This window comes from Erithacus rubecula (genome assembly GCF_903797595.1).
Source record: "Erithacus rubecula genome assembly, chromosome: 2".
NCBI classification, from domain to species: Eukaryota; Metazoa; Chordata; class Aves; order Passeriformes; family Muscicapidae; genus Erithacus; species Erithacus rubecula.
Genome location: NC_136685.1, coordinates 1,593,054 through 1,616,340, shown reverse-complemented (window position 1 = coordinate 1,616,340; position 23,287 = coordinate 1,593,054). Strand labels below are relative to the sequence as shown.

At 45.7% G+C, this 23,287-nt stretch overlaps 2 long non-coding RNA genes across 3 annotated transcripts in view; both read right to left on the bottom strand.

Moving 5' to 3' along the window:
• LOC306798271 overlaps nt 1-23,287 on the bottom strand; it is a 79,839-nt gene that overhangs the window by 20,591 nt on the left and 35,961 nt on the right. The gene's annotated exons all lie outside the window — the stretch shown is intronic.
• LOC306798273 lies at nt 973-14,379 on the bottom strand. Its single transcript, XR_013773314.1, has 3 exons — nt 14,243-14,379; nt 13,683-13,761; nt 973-1,288 (listed from the first exon to the last, which is right to left on the bottom strand). It is a non-coding gene; the product is annotated as an uncharacterized lncRNA (long non-coding RNA).

The following is a 23,287-nucleotide window of genomic DNA, read 5'->3' as shown; positions in this document are numbered from 1 at the left end:
GAAACACATTTTAAGCAGAGGGAAAGTTCTTAAATCTGGACCTTGGGATTTTTAAGTTTGGGACATGTTTTAATGTATTTAAAAAAATAATTTTCAGGTCAGCTTTGATGCAGAGTTGTCTGGAAGGGGAGGCTGTCAGATGGTGCCTGAGCAAGGGAGAATCTGTTCCCTGGCCATGGACTCAGAGCCCTGTGAACCCCCCATGGCACCTGAATATTCCATGTTTGTTTCCAAGCCCCATGGACACTCCTTTGATGTGGTGAGCTGCAGCTCCTAAAGGTCTCTGGAGATTACAGGAATCTATGTGATGTGGATAAGGAGCCTTCCTTCCTTTGAAACAGAACTTTGCTGTTGTTATTTTTTTTTTAAAAGAACATTTAAATTGCTTTTTTTTTTTTCCTGCCTGATGCAGAGAGCAGCTGTGGAGAGATGCCCAGGAAGGCTCCTCTGCTCCATGGGGAATCCAGCCCTGCTTTTACACACATGGTCTCCTCCTGCTTGCTGCTCCAACATAAACAAATAAGACCTACATCCTCCTGGAAATTAAACCCAGCCTCTCAGATATGTACACAGATCTCCTCCTGCCCTGCAGGAAATTGGGATGGAGAATTTGCAGCCCCAGGTGGCCCAGAGCAATCCCTGTTCATGGGGGCTGGGAAAGGCCAGGAGTGGAACACACAGCACTAAATGGCATCTTGGGATATTTAATGCTCTCAGTTTTCTTTCCTGACCTCATCTTTTCACCAGCCAGAGAAATTTGTCCATTTTCCTCTGCTTATCCTCACAGTGTTCACCAAAAAGCTTTTTCCTTTACTCCTGGTCACAAAAACATCTCAATCTGCTTCCATTTCACTCTTCCCTGACAATTATCTCCACTTGCTTCCCCATTTTCTCTTTTTTCAAGGCTCTTATCCAGGCTGGTTTTTTCTTTCCCTCACCTGCTGCACCACCATTATTTTCCCCACTGTCAGAGGTGCCACTGCCAATCTGAAATTTGGTTTCAGTACACTTATTTAATCTCATTCTCCTGTACTAAGGCAGACAAATATTGCAACCTCATACTGAAATATGCCCAAGAAATCATTGCTGGGATGCTCCAACCTCACCTGAAGGCCAGGTTGATGGAGATAGAGCAACACAAGCTCAGATCCAGGAAAGCATTCCTGGCACTCCATTCCAAGTGCCATTAAGGAGATGCCAAAGTCCAGCAGACATTTGGACAACACAAAACATTCCATTGAGCTCTGATATTTAAGAGCAGAAAAGTTTCCCAGGCTAATTCAGGCAACTGGCAAAAAAAAATTCTAAAAAAATAAAAAAAAATCAGGGTCCATTAACTGCATTTGCTCCTGAATTGTTTATGCACAGAGGTTACCCAGCACATTAATCCTCTAGAAAAGAACATGTAAAGCAGAGCTGGAAATAAAGGAGTGCTTGGGAATCCTGTTATTATGAGTGGGATAACACAGGAGGGGTCTATGGGGGGAGAAATCCCCACAAGAAAACTCCAGAGAGCCCCTATTTATATTCCACTTCAGCAAACAAAATCCCACAAACAGGGAAATTAAGACCTGTTGTTGCAAGCAGAGGGAAAGTCAAAGATTTTATACTCCTGCTCTGAGAAAGGAATTTTATCAGCTTGGTGAAGGATAAACTGTTAGTTTCTTCCATAAATCTGAACAAAACCAATTGATTTTCCAGAAACAAATTGGGAAATTATCCCCTCTGGCCCCAAGAGCCAAGTCCAAACCTGCCACCAAAGTTTATCCTGTTACTTCACAGATTTTGCCAGGCTGGGTTCAAACTCATGATCCAAATTCAGGCAGGTTGGAGATGCCCTAAAAGCTGCTGAGTCACCAGAAGGGAAAAGGGATTTAAGGTAATAATTGACCTTCCAGTGAGCAGGAGCCTGCACAGCAGGCAGGGTGTAAGTCATTCTGGAAATGCTCCACTGAGAGCTCTGGGTGTTCCCAACCATCCACCCCAAAGCCACAATTCTCCTTTCATGTCTCTTGACCTTGACCTCTGGATGGCCAAGTGACCACTGAAATCCCAAAGATTCCCTTTCAAAAGCCCTGAATTCCCTCAGCAAGCTCAAGTCTGCAAATTGATGGAGATGCACAGGGATTTCCAACTGGGAAATGAAAGTGGATAAAGAAAACAGGACATCTGCTGTGGAATTGTTACTCCTAACATCTATCAGCAAGGGGTAACAAAAAGACAATTTACCCAATATTAAATTAAATATTGGGTATTAGGAATAATTTCTTCCCCAAAGGAGTTGTCTAGCCCTGGCACAGCTGCCCAGGGCAGTGGTGGAGTCTCCATCCCTGCAGGGATTTAGCAGCTGGGTGGATGTGACACTTGGGGACACTCTGAGGTGGCTTTGGCAGTGCTGGGGGATGGTTGAACTCAATAATCTCAGAGAAACCTATTTGATTCCATGATTAGGACTTAATTTGAGAAGAAAGAAGGGTATTTCCCCCCCTCCCCTTATCTAACTCAGAAAAACTTTATTGAAGAAATCACTTTGCACACACTTCAGGGGCTCAAGACATTCAGGGATAAAAACTGGACCTTCAAATTAAGGTTCTTTGTGTTCCTCTTCACCTGAGCCAACAGCTGGGGATATCACAAATCCTTTTCACCTTAAACCAGCTGAGTAGCACAGAGAATTAGCATGAAAGTGAGGGATGCTCAGCAGGGGTAAATGAACTGCTACAGAGAATAACTGGAGGCACATCAGAATCAGCCTTGGCACTATTCTTCCTTCTCCAGCAGAAAGAACACACAAGTGGCAACAATCCCCTTCCAGAAAATTGTCCTAACTCTCAGTCCACTGCCAAAATTCAAAAGGAACTGGTCCAAGCAAGAATTTCCAGGATTTTATGGTGCAAAACCACCCTCTGTTCCACGAGGGCATTTTGCTTTCACAGCAGAAAAGGTGTTTTGAGATTTTGTCTTCAAGAAAGGCAATGGAAACTTCCTTTGCTCACTGCCACCAACCTGGTGTCACCCTCTCTGGATGTCAGCATTCCCACAGGTAAAGAAAAAGCAAGTTCAACCTCCAAAGATAAATCCAGAGGCAGCAATTCCTTCCCTTCCTGGGAATTTGCTCCAGTGATTAATCCCAGCCCATGTCTACCTTTCAATCTTACAGCTTCTCCCCACCCTCTCCCAGAGAAGAGAGTCAAGTTTTGGTTTCTCTCCTGGCCTATAAACACAGTGGAAAAGTTTCAAAGTTCAATTCTATAGATATTTTCACCCTGACCCAAAAGCTGCCCTGCTGCTCCTTCTGCAGGATCTCCAGCTTTTCCCACATCTATTTTAACACAGGGATATCTTAATAAGCTACTTGAACAGTATTTTCAGAAATTCAGTTTTTGGAGTGAAAATATCCTTTGTTCCTATTTCCCAGCTCACATGCCCATGGATGGCATTAAACACTTCTTATTCTGGGAACTGGGAAGTGGATTTTGGCTGCTCAGTGCAACCACAGGTACCTTTGCACAGTGGCTGCTCCTGGAGGGCTGAGCCCCCTGCCCCAGACACTGCTCACTCCATCCTCCAGTTTAAAAATCCTCTGGATTGCTCCAAATCATTTATCATATCTTGGAACAATTTATTTCTCTACTGGTGTTGTGAACTCCACAGATTTTCTTGTTCTCTGTACTTGATGAAAATCACAAGGGCCAGGATGCTGCTACTCTTAAGAACTCCCATGATCACATTTACAGCTTTATCACAGCTTTTTCCATGACTTTATTTCCTATCCTGATGAAAAAAGAGCAGAGACAGGGGCTCACACGATTTTCATGACAGCTCTGATGCTGCCTGGTCACACAAAGATGGATTTGTTCAGAGCAGCAGACAGAGAACCCACTCTTCCCCTATTTTACACTTTTATTTCTTTTCACTATGGACAAGAGAAAATTGATTAAGCACAAGAAGCTGACATTAAAAAATGAATCTGTTTATCTGCTTTCTATTAAAGAAAAATAACCTAAAAAACTGGTAAATCTAAGTGTTTGCCCAGCAGACAAGGCAAATCATCCTTCATTTACTCTCACATTTTTCTGCTGCTACCTGGAACTCCTGCAGGCCTTTGTCACCACAGTGATGTTTAATTCTGTGACTTCAACACGTGCATTTTGTCACAGGCTCCATCTCCAAGTCAAGCAGGTTGGTTGCTGGTTTGGTTTGTTACACAAGAACATCTCCTGCACTGATTCCTGCTGGGTTCACTGAGCGTGGGAGAGATGTGTGGTCATCTCAGCCACTGTGCAAGGAAAAAATTCCTGTATCAGGAAGACAGCTCCAAAATACTCTGTGATTTGTAAAAAAATTACTCTGTAATCTGAAAAAAAAACATCATATTTGTTTTTCTTGCAGGTCACCACCACCTCCACCAAAAGAAAAACAAGGGTTTCCATCCCCACTGTCCCCTGTGAGGCCCCAAGGCAAGAGCCCAATGCACCATCCCCCCCTCCAGCCTGGATTCTTAGAGAAATACAATTTCTACAACTGGGTTTTCTGACACCTCTTTAAAAAATTCTGAAGCTCTTTCAACCCATATTTGGCCAAGGATGAAGTTCTTAAGGTTGTGTTGGGTTGATGTGTCCAGCAATGTGTGTTCTGCCACCATCTCTTGCAGCCAGCTGGGGCAGTGCCCCTGATCTCCTGGCACATATTCTCTGCTAATGGGCCATCTTTAAACCAGCTGGGCAATCATCTTTATCTTCCCACAGCCCATCCTCCCTCCAGGAGATATCTCCTGTTCATGGCCACTGAGTCCCAGTGCATGGCTGATAAAATTCCATCATCCCACTGGGAGATGCTCCAGCCAGGGCAGGAGCCAAGCCTTTCCTACCCAGACAAAAACTGAGATTTGGAACACCAGAGCACCTTTCCACTGGATTCCAGAGGAAAACTGGACCTTCCCACATCATCCCTGCACCTTCAGAGGAAACTGCACCTTCTCCAGGAGCACTGCTCCAGCTGAACCACATCTGCCCCTGCAGGAGGATGCAGCACCATGGAATGGGACTGTGCCACCACCCTGACTGACTGACTGTGTCAGCTTGGATTCTGACTCTGGCAGGGTTTGGGATTGTTCTTTGTAATACTGTATTTCTATTTTAATTTTCCTAGTAAAGAACTGTTATTCCTAATTCCCATATCCCTGAGAGCCCCTTAATTTCAAAATGATAATAATTTGGAGGGAGGGGGTTTGCATTCTCCATTCTCTTTCTCAGCAGACACCTGTCCTTCAAACCACAACAGGCACCAACATTGTCCTTCCACAAGGACAGGAGCCCCAGAGGATGGGCAAGGACAGGCAGCTCCTGCTCATGAGGGGATGCCTCAGATTTTAATATATCACAGAATGGTTTGGGTTGGAAGAGACCCAAAAGCTCATCCAGTTCCATCCCCTGGCATGGGTGAGACACTTTCACTACCCCAGGCTGTCCCAAACCCCATCCAGCCTGGCTTTAAACACTTTCACATTTTTATACAGGTATACCTATAGATACATATGTATTTTCACATACAGGCACATACAGAGAGGGCAAGTCACACTGAATTCCATCATCCCTGCAAAACTAAAGCCAGGATTTTCAAAACCAATGCTCTGGGAGCAGCATTTCTGAAGAGATTGTTTCCAGCAGCTTCCCCAAAATGGCACAATCCATGGGAACAAGGACAGGATCCAACCTGAGTGTGATATTCAGTGATGATTAAGAACACAGCTTTCCTCCCTCCCCTCCCTCTTAATTCCCTGCCCTTATTCCCTCAGTGTTTCCAAACTGGCCCAGCTTTGGTGGATTTTTATGGGAACTGCAAATGAGGTATTTGCCAACCATCCAATCATTGCTCCCAAGTGCAGAGGCACCATGACTCAAATTGGTCACCCTGCCTTTATTTGGATTACTTTTTAATTTTAACAAAATTTATTTTCTCAGTCTCATCCTCCAAAACAGCTGAACAGTTTTCATTACAGTCCTCCCAAAAAGCAATGAGTTGGAATGTTCTATCTGAAGTTTGGCATAATATGAATAACTGAGAACAGGATTTTCAAACACAGAAAAAGCTTAGGAATGCCCCCATTCCCCTGTCCCAGGTTAAGAACATCCATCAATCCCCTCTCAGGGCTCTTCACCCACCTTTCTCTGATGGTTTGCTTTGCTGCAATACCCAGTTTAGGCTGCCTGGTCCTTTGGAAAAGACCTCAACACTTTATTTGTCCATAAAATACACATCAGTGCAGCTTTGCACTCAAAACCATCCATTTTAACCATGAAGGTATTGGTTCCTCACAGCCACCCCAACAAGTTTTTAAAAATTCCCTTTAGATGCTCATGCACAGGCCACCAGCAGGATTTCTGAGCAGACAGAACATGAATATGTGTGTTGTGATACATGATTCACATTTCCATAATCAGGATTTCACGTTACTCAAAAGCAATTTGATGTTTGGTTTGGGTTGGCTTTTTTTTTTTTTTTTTTTTCCCAGTCTCCTGCAAAACCTAAAGCTGGGGATGAAGGAGAGGAAGGGCAGGTCAAACACAGCCAGACACTGTTTTTACATGATCCTTGCCCAATTCTATTTCTCCACAGCAAAGAAACAAAAAATTCCCTTTGACAAAAATCAAATGGCACCATAACCAAGCCCACCATGAATAATAAGGAATGAGAAGGGGAAGGGATGGGGCAGGAGGCTGATAGGATCTGATGCTGTCAGCTCATTATTTGAGGCAGCCTGGGCTCCCCATGAGGTCCCACAGAGCATTAATGACTTAATCAAGGGACCTCCCTGGGGCTGAGGGAGATGCTTATGAATAACAGCATCAAATCAAAGCCTGGGAAATCAGTGGCACCCTATGGAAAATTGATGGGATCAGCTGGTAAATTCTTAAGCCTTTAAGTGGTGCCTCATACCAAAAAATTGCCCTGACTCGAGCTGGAGGCATAAGGAATGCTAAAAAGCCAGAAGTGAGGAGGTGGATTCAAGAACTCTGCAGAAAACTGATGCAAAGATATCAAAGAGGTACTTTTGGATAGTGCCACGAGGGACAGGACACAGGGAATGGCTTCCCACTGCCAGAGGGATGGGACAGATGGGATTTTGGGGAAGAACTGTTCCCTGTGAGGGTGGGGAGGTCCAGAGAAGCTGTGGCTGCTCTGTCCCTGGAAGTGTCCAGAACCAGGTTGGACAGGGCTTGGAGCAACCTGGGCTAGTGAAGATGTCCCTGCCATGGGCAGGGAGTGGGATGAGATGATCTCCAAAGTTCCTTCCAATCCAAACCATTCTGGGATTCCATTTGTGCACATTGGGTTGCAATGGAGGATGTGTCCAGCAATGTGGGTTCTGTCACCATCTGTTAAACCAGCTGGGGCAGTGCCCCTGATCTCCTGGCACATATTCTCTGCTAATGGGCCATCTTTAAACCAGCTGGGCAATCATCTTTATCTTCCCACAGCCCATCCTCCCTCCAGGAGATATCTCCTGTTCATGGCCACTGAGTCCCAGTGCATGGCTGATAAAATTCCATCATCCCACTGGGAGATGCTCCAGCCAGGGCAGGAGCCAAGCCTTTCCTACCCAGACAAAAACTGAGATTTGGAACACCAGAGCAGCCTTTCCACTGCATTCCAGAGGAAAACTGGACCTTTCCACATCATCCCTGCACCTTCAGAGGAAACTGCACCTTCTCCAGGAGCACTGCTCCAGCTGAACCACATCTGCCCCTGCAGGAGGATGCAGCCACCATGGAATGGGACTGTGCCACCACCCTGACTGACTGACTGTGTCAGCTTGGATTCTGACTCTGGCAGGGTTTGGGATTGTTCTTTGTAATACTGTATTTCTATTTTAATTTTCCTTGTAAAGAATTGTTATTCCTATTCCCATATCTTTGCCTGAGAGCCCCTTAATTTCAAAATTATAATAATTTGGAGGAAGGGGGTTTACACTCTCCATTTCAAAAAGAAGCTCCTGCCTTTATTGGCAGATACCTGTCCTTCAAACCAGGACACACAGGCACACAATTTCCCAAGTTAAAAGCACATTTTTTGTGTAATTTCATTTTCAAGCTGAACCATACAGTAACTTTACAGTCACCAAGCTCCTCGTGCACACTCAGTGCTGCAAAATCTGCAATGACCTCAAATTCTTTACTATTAACATATTCTCCATATTAATCTTCCCCAAATGATCCATACTGGGAATTTATGTATGACTCAGTATTAAAATGCACTGTAACTGTGTCTCTGAGCATGTCATGGAGTTTAAATACAGGCGAGCAGAGGGCATTAAGAGGCTGCTGAGAATCATTTTCTAGTACATTGGAAAGGACAAACTGTTTTTATGAGTGTGTGTTTTACAGTCTGTTTTTTCAAATTAAATCTAAAATAGTTCCCAGATGGAAGCTGTATCATTCCAACTTCAATCTAAGGAATATTTTGGTTTTTAATTTTTTTTTTTTTTTTTGAAGAGGCAAAACTTCAGAAAATGTGACTCCACTGAAAGGCCAACAGTGTGTTGTGCTGTTCTGAGAGGACTCAGAGACACAGTGAAAAAAACCTTGAGACATTTTTCTGAGCAAAGATTTAAATAATAAGGAAACAGTCCTAAAACAGTAGCATCAAAGTTTGTCCTTAATTCCACAATGAGTGCATCAGACTGTGAAAAACTTCTATACAAAGCTCCAGGCATCCACAAGACAGCTGGAGAAAAAAAGGATTTCCTTGCTCACTGTGTTCTCAAGCAGCTCTCCTTCTGCAAATCAATATTTCCCATTATTTTTAAGTATCCCATATAGCTGTAACATGGCTCTAACACTCTTCCCAACTCACAGCACCTCCAAAGCTGGAACTCAGCTTTTAGTGAGCATCAGGAATGATGCCTCAGCTCCTCTCTGATTCCAATGCTGGAGAGGTGATGCAGACCCCTCTGGTTTTGCCAAGCAAACTAATATTTGGAAAAGCAGAGAGGAGATGCTTGGAGTTGTAGATGAGGGTAAAAGTGCAATCAGCACTTGGCTTGATTTACATCTCCCACTTATTTGTAATTTGGTTTGGAAAAACATAGGAGTGGTTTGATTACAGGACCCCAGGGATGAAAAAAGCAACTTCCAGCCTGGCTGCTACAGGATAGGAAGGAACAGGGGGGGAATCCTTCCAAACACCTGCTCTGCCACAATGCAGAAGGAATAACTCCTGTTCTGTGCACACTGAGTCTTGGTCTTGCTCTCCCTCCAGCCAGGATGGCCTCTCCCAAACAGCTCCTGGGTGTCCTGGCCATATCCCAGGCAGGAAACCATCAACAGCAGCCAGCACTGCTCAGAGGGTCACCCTGCAGCCCTTGCCAGAGCCAGATCCCCAGGGATCACCAGGGAGCAGAGTGCAAACAAATGTGCTTAGAAAGAAATGCTTAGGAGGAACTAAAAGCAGATCCACATTTCCTTTACTCTCATTTCCTCTCTGTGCTAATGTTGTCCTTACTCCAGCTTCTGGCTCCAACCCCAAACTTCTTAAACTCCTCATCCATTATAGAATCATGGAACATCCAGAGTTGCACCCACAAGGATCTCAATCCAACCTCTAGCCCTGCACCCCAACAATCCCACCCTGTGCCTCCCTGAGAGCATTGTCCAAACCCTCCTGGATCTCTGGCAGCCTTGGGACTGTGCCCATCCCCTGGGGAGCTGTTCCATCACTCTCTGGGGGAAGAATCTTTTCCTGATATGCAACCTAAACCTTCCTGAGACAGCTCCAGCCATTCCCTGTGTCCTGTCTGTGCTCACAGAGAGATCAGAGCTGCCCCACTGTTGCCCCTCAGAAGGAATTATCCAGCCACCCTCCCTTCTTTTTGACATCCTCCCATCCACACCAAATCCCAACCTACATTACAAAATTCTGCTGAGCACAGAGATCCCATTACAGCACATTACCAAAAATGTTGCTCTGCTTTGCAGCTTAGAGAGGATTGAGTTTTGCCCCAGCTCACTCCTGTCAGTACCATCAGGAAAGCTCCACTCTGCCTCATGGGGGACAAAACCATTCTGGACAAACTGGAGAGCTGGGAGGGAAGAATTTTGATTGAAAAACAATCTCATAACTGGGTAGAAATAGTGCTGTCAGCAGCAGCCAGACACACCATGCCAGAAAGAGTTATCCCTTCTCCAGACAATTTCAGGCAGCACAGTCAGGAGTGGCAACACCAACTTATCCCACGCTTGCTCCCTCCTAAAATCAATTTTCCAGCCACACATCCATAGCTCATGTGCCAAGTGGCTGTGCCTTTGCTGTACTCACAGCTCTGACTGCCCTCTCCCTGGAGCTGGGATTAAACACAGACATCTCTGAGCAGGGATCTTTCCCCTCTCCATGTCTCACTCTTTGCTACCAGAATCACTGAACAGCCTCTTGAAAACCCCAACCTCACGTGAGGTTCTGCCAGCAAGCACAGCACAAAGCACAGGTTTTCATATTAATTTCTGCTCCCTGAAAACCCCAGGACACAACAAGAGCAGAATAATAATACCAATTACTGATATTTGATGCAGTCATTTCAGAGCCAATTAACATAATGAACCTCAGTCTCTTTCAGATAAGCAATCTCAGAGCTCTCCAGTTAAAGGTGAGGGGCTGAAGCACAGAACAAGAATGTTAAGCACTGATTGTAGAAATGGAATTGGGAAAGATTTCTACACAGTCCTTCTTCCAGATATCCACCTCCCAGGCCCTCTCTGCCTACACACACACCAAGGAGCACTTGCAGTATTTTTTATCTGTGTTTTGATGGCACACTGAGGGATTAGAGCCATAACAGCTTTTTATGACAAAGCTCCTGAGCCCACCCAAGCCTGGCAGCCAGAAATTTGGAGGAAAACAAGGAAAGGAAAAATCAGCAAGTTCTGGGTGAGAAGCAGCACATTCCACCTGCTGCATGATAGAGAATTCCCTGCAGCAGAGGAGGAGATCCATCCCTCTCACAGGGAACACACCTGGAGCCATGTGTGCTGTTTGCTCCTCTGCAAAATGTGGCCACAGAGCCAATGAAGGACCCACACTTGACACACATTTGTGACACTTCAAATCATCCCAGAACAGTCTGGGTTGAAGGGACCTGAAAGATCATCTTGTCAATGACTCTTAACAGCTTCCACATCCCAGTTGATCCAAGCTCTGTCCAACCTGGCTTAGACACTTCCAGGGATCCAGGGGCAGCCACAGCCTCTCTGGGAATTCTGTTCCACCCTCACAGCCAGGAATTCCTGCCCAATATCCCAGTGGCAGTGGGAAGCCATTCCCTGTGTCCTGTCCCTCCATCCCTTGTCCCCAGTCCCTCTCCAGCTCTCCTGGAGCCCCTTTAGGCTCTGCAAGGGACTCTGAGCTCTCCCTGGATCCTGCTCTTCCCCAGGTGAGTGCCCCCAGCTCTCCCAGCCTGGCTCCAGCCCTTGGAACATCTCTGGTGCCTCCTCTGGACCCACTCTAACAGATCCACATCCTTCTTGTACCAAGCATTCCAGTCCTGGAGGAAGAAAAACATCACACCAATATTTAGCACACTAAGTGCTGGGGAAAGAGCTTATTTATGGCTTCCCTGAAGATAAATCTTTCTGCTCAATCAGTTACAAGACCATTTGTGGGGTGAACATGAGAATTCACCATGGATTTGGGAACAACAGAAGTGCACTGAGCAGGGCAGTGGGTGCTCCCTGTCCATTTGGGATAGCCTGGATTTCTCCAGCCAGACATGGAGCTCAGAAAGCCTCAGCAGCCCAGTCTGACCTCCCTGTGCCATGGCAAAGGGATTTGAGGGTGGCACAGCTCAGGTCACCAGCATGGGAACAGGCTGATAAAGCCACATCACAGTAATGTGGATTTCCTGCTTTTGAAGCAGACAAAACCGTTTCAGTATTTTTTTCTCTTCTTAGAAATTAACTAAAAGTGTAGGTACAGTGAAAGCAAACTGCATGAGAATGAAGTGAAAAACACAGGAGAGAGAAAAAAAAGAATGGAATCAGGGTGAATGAACAAACTGAACATGTCTCCTCATCCTCCATTCCTCATCCAGGACACTTCCCTCCTTTGCTTCCATCACAAATTCCATTTCTCAGCTCCTACACATTTGTCCTTCTGTCTCATCACAGAAGTGCTCCAGGAGATGCATTAGGATTTCTTCCTGAACTCTGTATAGAGTCACCCCAAATTGCTGATCCTTGCTGAAGCAAAGAGACCTACAATAATCACAAAAATCAGGCAGCCCAAAAAGAACAAACCATAAACATGAAAGATCCAAAACACTGGCTGGACTTTACCCTGACACCTGAAGGGCACAACCTGCCCATGGGAGGGGGTTGGAACATCTTTAGAGTCCCTAAAAACCCCAAATCTGTGTTTCCATTATTCCTTCTCTTGGGCTGAAAGGTTCCATCACATTTAATAACCATAAATCTTACAGTTTCTTAAATAATACAAACTGTAGACACACAAAATGTGAGTCTAAGCTTGTGAAATGAACAGAGTTTAATGCACTAAAACTCATCTCTGTCACATGGAACCAAAAAATCTACCCCATAATCCAGAAGAGGATAAGGACCAAGGATGGGTTTCAGTGAGGATCAAATTAACAAATTGATGGAAATAACATGAGGTTTGATTTTTAGCCAACAAGGTCACAGCAGTACAGTCTGAGTGTTGGAATGGCCACAGCTTTGCAACAGCCTGGGATAGTGGAGGTGTCCCTGCTCATGGCAAGGGTGGAATGGGATGAGCTTCAAGGTCCTTGCAGACCAAACCATCCGAAATTCTAAGCTCAGCCATCACCTCCAAGCTGTTACATCAAACAGCAAACAGGAGTTTTGATGTTTATTTGGCTACAGACTAACAAGGAGCCAGGCTGGACACGCCCAGGGCTCTTGGTTATTGCACCAGAAGCACCAATTACCAGAACTTTGAGATACCTCAAAGGCACTAATTAGGCCAATTAAGGCAAGAAAGAGCTAAATGACTTGCCCAGGGCCACAGAAGCAGTGACCAAGTGGTGTTTAGGAGTCTTGTTCACAGCCCTGTTCCCTAAGCCCTGAGAGAACCCCCACAGACCAGTTCAGGGGGGCTGTGGGGTGAGAAAGTCCTGCTGCAGCCAAAACCCATTTATTGCCCTGTCCCTCCCTCTCTGCCCACAAACCCAGAGTTTTTAATGAGTGATTTCACACTAGATGTACAGCTTGGCTTTAACCACAAAGAAACCAATCACAAATCCCTCACCCCCAGGAATGCTGCTGAAGGTCCATGCTCCTTTGTGAGTGAGCAAAGCTACAAACAGGAGGATAAAACTTTCCATGTGCTGCAGCAGAAAGCACTGCCAGGGATGTCCCAGCCCAACCTCAGGAACCTCACTGTGCCAGGTGAGGCACAGTGACCCCACAGTTTCCTTGGGAAAGGAAGCAAAACAGGGTAAAGCTTCCAGGGCTCCACTGCCTATGACTCAGGGCATCCTGATACTCCAGCTGCCCTGGAGATGGGAATAACTAATTAATCAAGAGTCATGGGATTGAAATGAGCAGCTAGATATTTTGGGTTAATTTAATTACTTCACCTCAAAAGCATCCCAAAGTTCCAGCAAGAAGAGATTCCCTTCACAGCATCCCCCAGAACAGCAATACTCACACTACCTGTATTCCAACCCCTCCTGCAGCTCCTGACATCTCCAGCGATTCCAGATTTCCCTGGGAGAGGTTTCTGGCAGCCTCACTGGTTTTCAGTGTTAGGATGTAATAAAAAAGGAAATTCATGAATTGTCTGCAGCAATTTGAGGGAGATTTGTGGCCATAGCAACATTACTACAATCTATGCTGCAGGGAACAAAAGGCACTTTGATCACGTTCTTCCCACCCTCCCCACCACACCCATAAGGCTGGAAAACGCTGTCCAGACACTCCCCAGATACCCAAATGTGCCCTCCCACTGGCTGCCCCTGACATGAAGTCACTGATAATTTAGACTGGAAAAATGTGGAAAATTTGGATGTAGAGTGACTCTGGACCATCCAGCCAGACCATCCCAAGCAACCACCCTAGACAGACCATGCTCCTGTGCTGCTTCAGCAAGGGGACAGTGCCTGGTTTTCCCAATTATCCACCCCACAGCTCCCAGTGAGGAGCCTGACAGCTGACTGGGCTGGGGAAGAGCTGAAAACATTCACTGTGCTGGTAACAGAAAATAAACAACTCACCCCAGGTTTATTGCTGTGGCTGCCACGTGGCTGCAGGTTCTGTCCCTCACTGCATTTCCTTACTCTGAAATTCATCCAGAGTATCTTTAGGCTCAGACAGTCTCTTGCAATGCTCTGGTGCCATGTTTAGCTGGGGGGTCACTGCAGGCTCTCCTTTAATGCAAATAAAACAGGGAACCAAAGCACTATGGAGGAATTAATCTAACGAGCTGCCTGCTTGCTCCCACAGGGAAGATGCCTCTGGAGAGGCTGGGCTGCCCAGTGAGCTGAAGGCAGAAATTTGTATTAATGCTCTCACTATTTTTAGCTTCACAAATCAGGGAGAGCTGACTTGTGCTTCCTGCTCCCAGCCACAACATCTGGGCTCTTTATGGTCATTCAGGCTCTTTTTTCCCACAAGGCAGAGCCTGGAATGTGGCAAGGTGGAGCTCTGGGAGGGGAGGGGGCAAGAGGCAGCAAACTTTCCAAATTAGTAGTGCAAAGCAGAGGGCTGCAATAATTCCACTGCTGGGATAAGTGAGCAGCAGTGATTACAATCTGCCCACTTCATTTGGCCCTGCAGTTTCTATTAGAGGCACAGTAGGAGGAAATTCTTGTAGAGGAGTTAAGGGTGTCGGGTGACTGGGGTTTGATTCCCAGCTGGGCCTCAGATCCTTCTGTGCAACCTCAGGGAATTCTGCTGTTCCCTGGCTCACAGCATTCCTTGGGAATTCACCAGGGAGCTCATGGGTCACAAACAGCAGCTGAGAGGAGAAATACAACTAAAAGCTACTTCCTGTTCTGCAGGATGTAAAGCATCTTACAAATCTGTTTGTAAGGAGACCAAAAGATGTAAGTACTACACAAAATTGATGGATTGGTATTTTCCAGCCATCCTGGTTTTATAGGAAGGAAAAGGCTCAGCCTTGCTGAGCCATTCCCATAATCCCCATGCTACCAGGGAATCTATTTGAGAACATATGTCTTGATAGTCTCCAAAGATGATCTTGGGAGACAGGAAAAATTAATCATCTTGTGCTGCTCTGACTTCATAGCTCTGGCTCTGAAATAAAATCAGAGCATGGGAGCAAGAAATGCCAGGAACATACAAAAACTCAAACTTGAAGCTTAAAAAAAAAATTAAAAAAGGCATTGAACCCCAACAAATTAAACACAATAAAAGAATGAAAGGATGGAGGAAAGGTTGCTTATTGCTGACCCTTCAATCATGTAGCTCTGAAGTTTGGGGGTTTTTTGGAAGAGAACATATTCCAGTACCCAGAACCTTCTGCTGGTTTTCCAGACTAGGGGCAGTTCTTTGTAAAATAATCTGAGTCCTCAAAATGAAGGCCAAACCAAATTAATAATGAAGTTCCAATCCAAAATTGCCCAGACAATATATTAACCCTCACAGGGGCTTCAGCACCAGGGAAGCAACATGGGGTAATCTGCAATAAAAGTTGCTGTAGGAATGGGAACTCCTTGCCAGCATTTTCTCCCATCACCTTCCCCTATCCAGACCCAGCAGCAGCACAGGGATGCCCTGAGTCCCTCAGCACATCTGTGCTATGGGATGGGTGGCTCAGAGCTCTAGAAGAAAGGCAGTGCCACAGCAGCAGACTGAAGTCTCCCTGTGCCATTCTGAAGGCCAAACACGTAACCCTGAATAAAGCAAGAGGCCAGGAAGCAGCCCCAGAGCTCTGCTCTGCTCTCAGGGGGGAGTGTCACCAGCAGCACTGCTGCCACTGACCTACTTATCCCCACAAAAGGGCCACAGACACAGGCAACAGCCCCAGCTCCTGTGCCTGCCTCCCACAGCACTGAAATCTCTCTGGAAAATGAACTATAAGGAACACAGAACAGGTGGGGCCTTCCAAGACTGCTCCAGTTTTCCCAGAAAAAAATTGCTATTTTTGCCACTGTGTTACACAAGGGCAGAGTTTAGGAAATCCCATTTGCACCTCTGCCTTCCAACAGCAACTTCTGTCCAATAATCTCTTACAGAAGGCTAAAACCTTTCTGCAACCATTCCAGGAGGAAAGAGCAGACAGGATTCATTTTTTTCAGGAGGAAAGCTTGCAGAGCTGCAGGAGTGTTTCAAAAAATGATCATTGCCACTCACCAATGTGAACACAAACCCAAGGATGTGGGAATGCTGAGGAGAAAGAACCCAAGCAGAGAGCACCATCCCACAGCTCCAGCCAGAGTCAGCACCTCAGGGATCCAGGCATGGAATCAGGGAAAAAAGAGAGCAGAAGAGCCTGAGCTCATCCATTTGGCAGCTCAGGAACACACCAGATACAAGCAGGATACCAGGATGAGCAAAAACCATCACAGAGCTCTGACCAATCCCTTTGGGGCACCTGGTGAGGTCTGAATCAAATCTGGAGTTGTGGCTTTAATGTGAGTCATGTTCAGAAGTTCAGTCCTGAAGGAAAGCTTGCAAACAGCAAAAAGAGACAGAGAGACAAGGTGAGACTGACTAATTTAATTAATTAACTTAATAGTGCAGTCAGCAGGAGCAGGGCAGTGATGGTCCCTGATGCCTGGCACTGCTGGGGCACCTCCAGCCCTGGGGACACTTCTGGGACAAGGACATGGAGCAGCTGGAACTTGCTCAGGGAAGGGAACAGAGCTGGGGAAGGGGCTGGAGCACCAGGAGAGCTGAGGGAGCTGGAAAGGGGCTCAGCCTGGAGAAAAGGAACTTGTGGCTGTGCACAACTCCCTGACAGGGGGGTCAGGATTTCTCCCAGGGAACAAGTGAGTTACAAGCACAAGAGTGGGAGCCCATCAGGTCCCTCATTTAATTTTCAAGGAAAGAACTTCAGAAACTCATCCAATAAAAGTTTCCTGAACAGCAGCCATGACTTCTGAATCAACACTGTGGTAGCAGATCTCTCCTCTCTCCCAGCTGATGGTGTGATGGCTCTTTCCTTGCCAAACACCTGCTCAACGAAGTGAAGCTGAAGCTTTAGAGGCTGAAACAGACTCTGCAAATATGTGAGCCCTCCATGCAAATGAGCCATTTGTGCAGGATTCACACACAGCAGCCTGAGCCTGCTTCCTTGAGCCTCCATGGACCAGCAGAGAGGCCTGGGTGGCTCCTGGGGGTCACTGAGCCAGGCCTTGGTGGCTCCTGGGGGTCACTGAGTCAGGCCTTGGTGGCTCATGGGGGTCACTGAGCCAGGCCTTGGTGGCTCCTGGGGGTCACTGAATCAAGCCTTGGTGGCTCATGGGGGTCACTGAGTCAGGCCTTGGTGGCTCATGAGGGTCACTGAATCAAGCCTTGGTGGCTCATGGGGGTCACTGAGCCAGGCCTTGGTGGCTCATGGGGGTCACTGAGCCAGGCCTTGGTGGCTCATGGGGGTCACTCTCAGACAGTGAGGCACAGCCTTGGTGGCTTCTTGGGGATCACTCCAAGCCAGAAGGCAAAACTTGAACTCCAAGAGCTTCACTCAATCCTGGATTCTTCTAAATCCTTGTTCCTCATGGCAACACCAGAGTGATGATGGAGAACAAGCACTGCAGACAGTGCTCATGGAACAAACCCTCCAGAGCTGCCAGAGCTCCATGCCCCAGTCTCCGGGAGCTCTGACACTGCTGCTGTTTGGAACTGCTGCAAGGTGTCACTGAGCAGGGCAGGGACAGGGGCTGCCTGACATTAATGCCATTAACTGCCTTCAATTACAGCACAGGGGGAGCTCCCTGTCTGCTTTCATTTAGTGCTGCACACTTCACACAGCACAGCCTTCTCCAGAGGCTCTGCTGGATTTCACACAGAAATAATGTGTTGGGTTGATGTGTCCAGCAATGTGGGTTCTGTCACCATCTCTTGCAGCCAGCTGGGGCAGTGCCCCTGATCTCCTGGCACATATTCTCTGCTCATGGGCCATCTTTAAACCAGCTGGGCAATCATCTTTATCTTCCCACAGCCCATCCTCCCTCCAGGAGATATCTCCTGTTCATGGCCACTGAGTCCCAGTGCATGGCTGATAAAATTCCATCATCCCACTGGGAGATGCTCCAGCCAGGGCAGGAGCCAAGCCTTTCCTACCCAGAGAAAAACTGAGATTTGGAACACCAGAGCAGCCTTTCCACTGGATTCCAGAGGAAAACTGGACCTTCCCACATCATCCCTGCACCTTCAGAGGAAACTGCACCTTCTCCAGGAGCACTGCTCCAGCTGAACCACATCTGCCCCTGCAGGAGGATGCAGCACCATGGAATGGGACTGTGCCACCACCCTGACTGACTGACTGTGCCAGCTTGGATTCTGACTCTGGCAGGGTTTGGGATTGTTCTTTGTAATACTGTATTTCTATTTTAATTTTCCTAGTAAAGAACTGTTATTCCTAATTCCCATATCTTTGCCTTGAGAGCCCCTTAATATCAAAATTATAAGGATTTGGAGGGGGTTCACATTCTCCATTTCAAAAAGAAGTTTCTACCTTTATTGGCAGACAGCTGCCCTTCAAACCAGGATAAATTGTTAAGGCTGGAAAACTTTTCCCAGATCATGAAATCCATCCAGCATCACCACAGTCACCACTAAACCACCTCCTCAATTGCCACATCCACACATTTTTAGTGACTCCAGCACTGCCCTGAGCAGCTGTTCCAATGCTTTACAACTCTTTCCATGATTTTTTTTCCCCCCTCATATCTAACCTAAACATCCCCTGGTGCAACTTGAGGCCATTTCCCTTGCACTAAAACATTGCCTGGGAAATTTCATATAAAAGAGGCAATTGTTTGGAGGATGGTGGGAATTGGATCAGCTGGGGGTGTTCACCTGGAGAAGAGAAGAATCCAGGGAGACCTCAGAGCCTAAAGGGGCTCCAGGAGAGCTGGAGAGGGACTGGGGACAAGGGATGGAGGGACAGGACACAGGGAATGGCTTCACTGCCACTGGGATATTGGGAAGGAATTCCAGGCTGCCCTGGAATAGAATTCCAGGGAGGGTGGTGAGGCCCTGGAATAGAACTCCCAGAGAAGCTGTGGCTGTCCCTGGATCCCTGGAAGTGTCCAAAGCCAGGCTTGGAGCAGCCTGGGATAGTGGAAGCTGTCCCTGCCCATGCTAGGGGGTTCAATGAGATCTTTCAGGTCCTTTCCAACCCAAACCATTCCATGATTCTGCCACAGACAAAGCAGTTTGTTTTTTCAGCTGCATTTTTTTCTGAAGTATGGCTGCAACAAGAAACAGATACACACAAAAGGCAACTGAAAGGCACTTAGCTGACCTAAATAATGGTAATTTCCTGGAAATTTCACTGAAACTACTTGGGAGTTTGCAATACTTCAAGCAATCAACATGCAGTGCTCCACAGATAAAAGCTGGGGCTTTCACTTCCCCATCTGAGACATCACTGAGAAGCACCAGCTGTGCAAAGAGAAGAACCACAACACTGAAAATCTCAGATCTCCTTTTGATTTTCTGTTGCTTCTAGAAGGAGGCATTTCCAGCTTGCAGAAACTGTGAAGAAGCACTAAAGAGAATAAAACCAGTTCCTTGCTGTCACAGTCCACAGAGTCCCACATGCTTAAAATGAGACACCCAGGAAAGGTGCACATGAAATGGAAAGCTCAGCATCTTTTATAGGTCTGGATTCATAAAATGGTAACATTTTGTTCAGAAAAGGAAACTGAAATGGGAATTTCATATCTACTTTATTACACTTTTGTGTATGAGCCTCAGCTGTGCCTGGTTCTGCCAACACAAGATGTTTGACATGCCTCAGATATCAATACCTAAGAAGTTTCAATATTTGTCTTGGATTCCTCCAAAAAAAAAAAAAAAAAAAACAAAAAAAAAAAAAACCACAAAAAACAAAAAACAAACAAACCAGTTTTTGTAAAGTTTAAAGTTGTAACCATGGGATGAAGAAATAGAATTAGTGAGCTATCACTATTGCTTTTCAACTTCTTTGCTCAGCAAGAGAAAGCAGCCTCATTCTCTCTCCCCATAACCTTAAACCATGTGGGATTGCATTTTATAAATTATTTAATGGATTAAAACCAGACAAACTGAGAAATTTACAGCAAATTAACTCTTTTTTGATGCTGAGGGAGCCTTTGGATGGTGCAGATTTCCATCAGCACTGCTTCCCTGAGCCACCTCATGAACAGAAGCTGGAGGTTTTTGCTGATGTAGTTTGGATTTCCCATGGTTTAATTTCATATTAAAGTCTGGACACACTGGCAGAGAAGGGAATTTGGCATGGTGACACCAATCAGAGAAAAGTCCTGTGTTGTGACAAAATTAAAGTTTTGAGACAGGACTACTTAAAAAGCCTCTAACAGAGACACTTTTATAAAATCAGAGTAGAAAAATTAGAAAAGGGACAATCCTGCTATGTGGAAACACCAATTATTATGTAGAAATTTCATGCCAATATTAGTGTGAATAGAGATGGCCCCATGGGCACCATCCTAAAAGTGTCCCTAACCTGGAAGGGGGCTCAGTTCCCACACAGAGAGGTGACAAAGGAAAATCAGAGGTTAAATGACAAGGACAAGGACTAAACCTGTATTAGTGAGTTAAACCAAGCCAGAGTGGACCCAAACAGTCCAAGATAAGGATCCCAGGCTGGGACCAAGCTGTCCTGATTTTGTGAATGTTTCTTTGGGGAAACCCCCCCAGTGCCCCTGCTCATGGAACTCTGAACAGGAAGACACCAAATCCTCACAAGAGAGGAGATGAAGTGGCAGCAGCTGCTCTCCTTGGGATCTTGCCACACTCTGATCCCACCACAAGAACAAAGAGCTCTCACTGCAAAGGTCCTGCCAAAAGCCACCATCAGTGACTGAAACACTTTATATTGTAAAAGATCTGAGAAATTTCTGTCTTTGAGCACTTCTGGAGACTCTTCAAGCTTTCTCTGCACTGCATATTCCAGCACCAGCCTGAGACAACTCAGCTCCAAGGGAAGCAGCTTCTGGCTTCTAGTGAGACCAAAAAAACTCTCCTGGTTTAAAGAAATTCATCAGTGAATCCAATGCTTTTCTTCTTCCCCAAATCTCTCTGAAACCAACACAAAACTGAAGAAGTGCTAAGAACCAGCACAATGTCCATCCCTTATCAGTAGAGATAACCAAGGGGGCCTTACAGGAGAGCTGGAAAAGGATATTTTACAAAGGCATGGAGGGAAAGGACAAGGGGGAAAGGCTTTGGGCTGAGAGAGGGTAGATTTCAATGGGATATTGGGAAAGAATTCCTGGCTGGGAGAGGGGTGAGGCCCTGGAATAGAATTCCCAGAGAAGCTGTGGCTGCCCCTGGATCCCTGGAATGTCCAAGGCCAGGCTGGATGGGGTTTGGAGCAAACAGGGATAGTGGAAGGTGCAACAGGACAAACTTTAAGTTTCCTTCCACCCCAAACCAGTCTGGGATTTTATGATTATCCACTGTGCTGAATTCAATGCCAAGACAATAATTCCTGATGCTAATCAGAGCTCTCCACATCCAAATATCATACAGGCAAGATCCAAGCTTTTGAAACAGTCCCCACATTTAAACTCAGTAATTTATTACAATTAAACTGCAGTATTGTAATTCAGGAGGAAAGGATGATACTCAAGGTAAAAGAGCCAAGGTCTAGTTTTAAGAGGGACTTTTCCAGAGAGAAACTGTTTAATTTGTGCTTGAGAGCAGTGGCAGGTCCCTCTCTCCTGTTCACACTTTTCCAACACCATCTGCTCGAGTTCAGCTCAGTGCAAGTGTTCCTCTCCTTGCAGGAACTGGGGAAGGAACAAGATTTAAAAGTCAATACCTACAAAAAAGAACAGCAGCTTGAGATGAGGAAATTGCCTTCAATTTCATTTATCCCAAGGACCTACAAAAGCAGCAGCACACCCCTTTGCTCAAAGATCTCAGCACTTGTTTTCCCACTTTCCTTCCTCTGTTCATTGATTTTACAAGGAAAACCAGCAGCAGAGCTTTTGCCAGGAAGGATGAATTATGTGTGCAGATTCAAGAGATTTAAAGCAGACTTGCACTGAAATCTGAGAATCCAACTGTAAGCAAGATTTTTCTACATCTACAAGGAAGAAGCATTTTCCATAGGAAAATAGATCCATGAGCTGCCCAAGCTTTCATTTGGACCATCTTTAAAACCTTTACACTGCACAGAAATGTTCTTTTCATTGTAGATTTCAGAAAGAATAAAATTAAAAACAAAAATTGAAATTTCCTACAAGCATCCAGGGAGTTTTTCTTCTTTACTACTTTACTGTGCTAGAAAGCCAACAGTGTTTGCTTTAGAATAAATTTTCAATTAAAACTGCTCTGCAAGACTCAAGGCATGTTATTTTATATATTTCTAAAATTTATATTGTTTATATATTAGGGAAAGCATTTTTTCCTTGGTGAGGGGTGGATTTGCTGGGCTCAAACATGAGCCCAGGGTCAGTGACACAAATACTCAGGGTCCAGCCACTACAGAAATGGGGAATAAATCAAAGTAAATCAGAATCCCTTTGAAAACAGCAAAAATTCTTAGGTCCTACCCCAGCTCTGACTTCACTTAGTGAAAATGAATCCATTTTTAACTAAAAGGGTATTAATCCAAGGGAATTAGTCCAACAATACAAAACCTCTACTTGCAGAAGTGACCTTCTTTCCAATTACCTTAATTTTAACTCTGGAATTCAGACAAACCTTCAGGCAAATTTCATTCAGAGCAAGAACTAAATTTCAAAAACTTCAAACAATTGATCCTGAGAAGCTGAATTCTGATTAATTTACCTGTGTATCCAAATGCAGATGAGCCATAAACCTTGCAGCACCCTCAGCCCAACTTTTCTGCTCCCAGACCAAAGTGTGATGCTGCTTTTCCTGTCAAAAATCACTTTTCCACCTCCCAGAAGGTTGAATTTCCAGAGCTGTGGATGCTGAGCTAAGGCTCCCAGATCCTGGGAATGGGAAGCATTAAATGATGCTTAAGGCCATTAAATGTGTGTTGAGTGCTGGAGCCTGGAACCAGCCATCAAAGGAGATAAAAACCTTCAACAAAGGATTTCCAGAGGAAGCTTCTGTTAAAATAAAGTAAAAATGGGAGGCTGGGGAGTTGG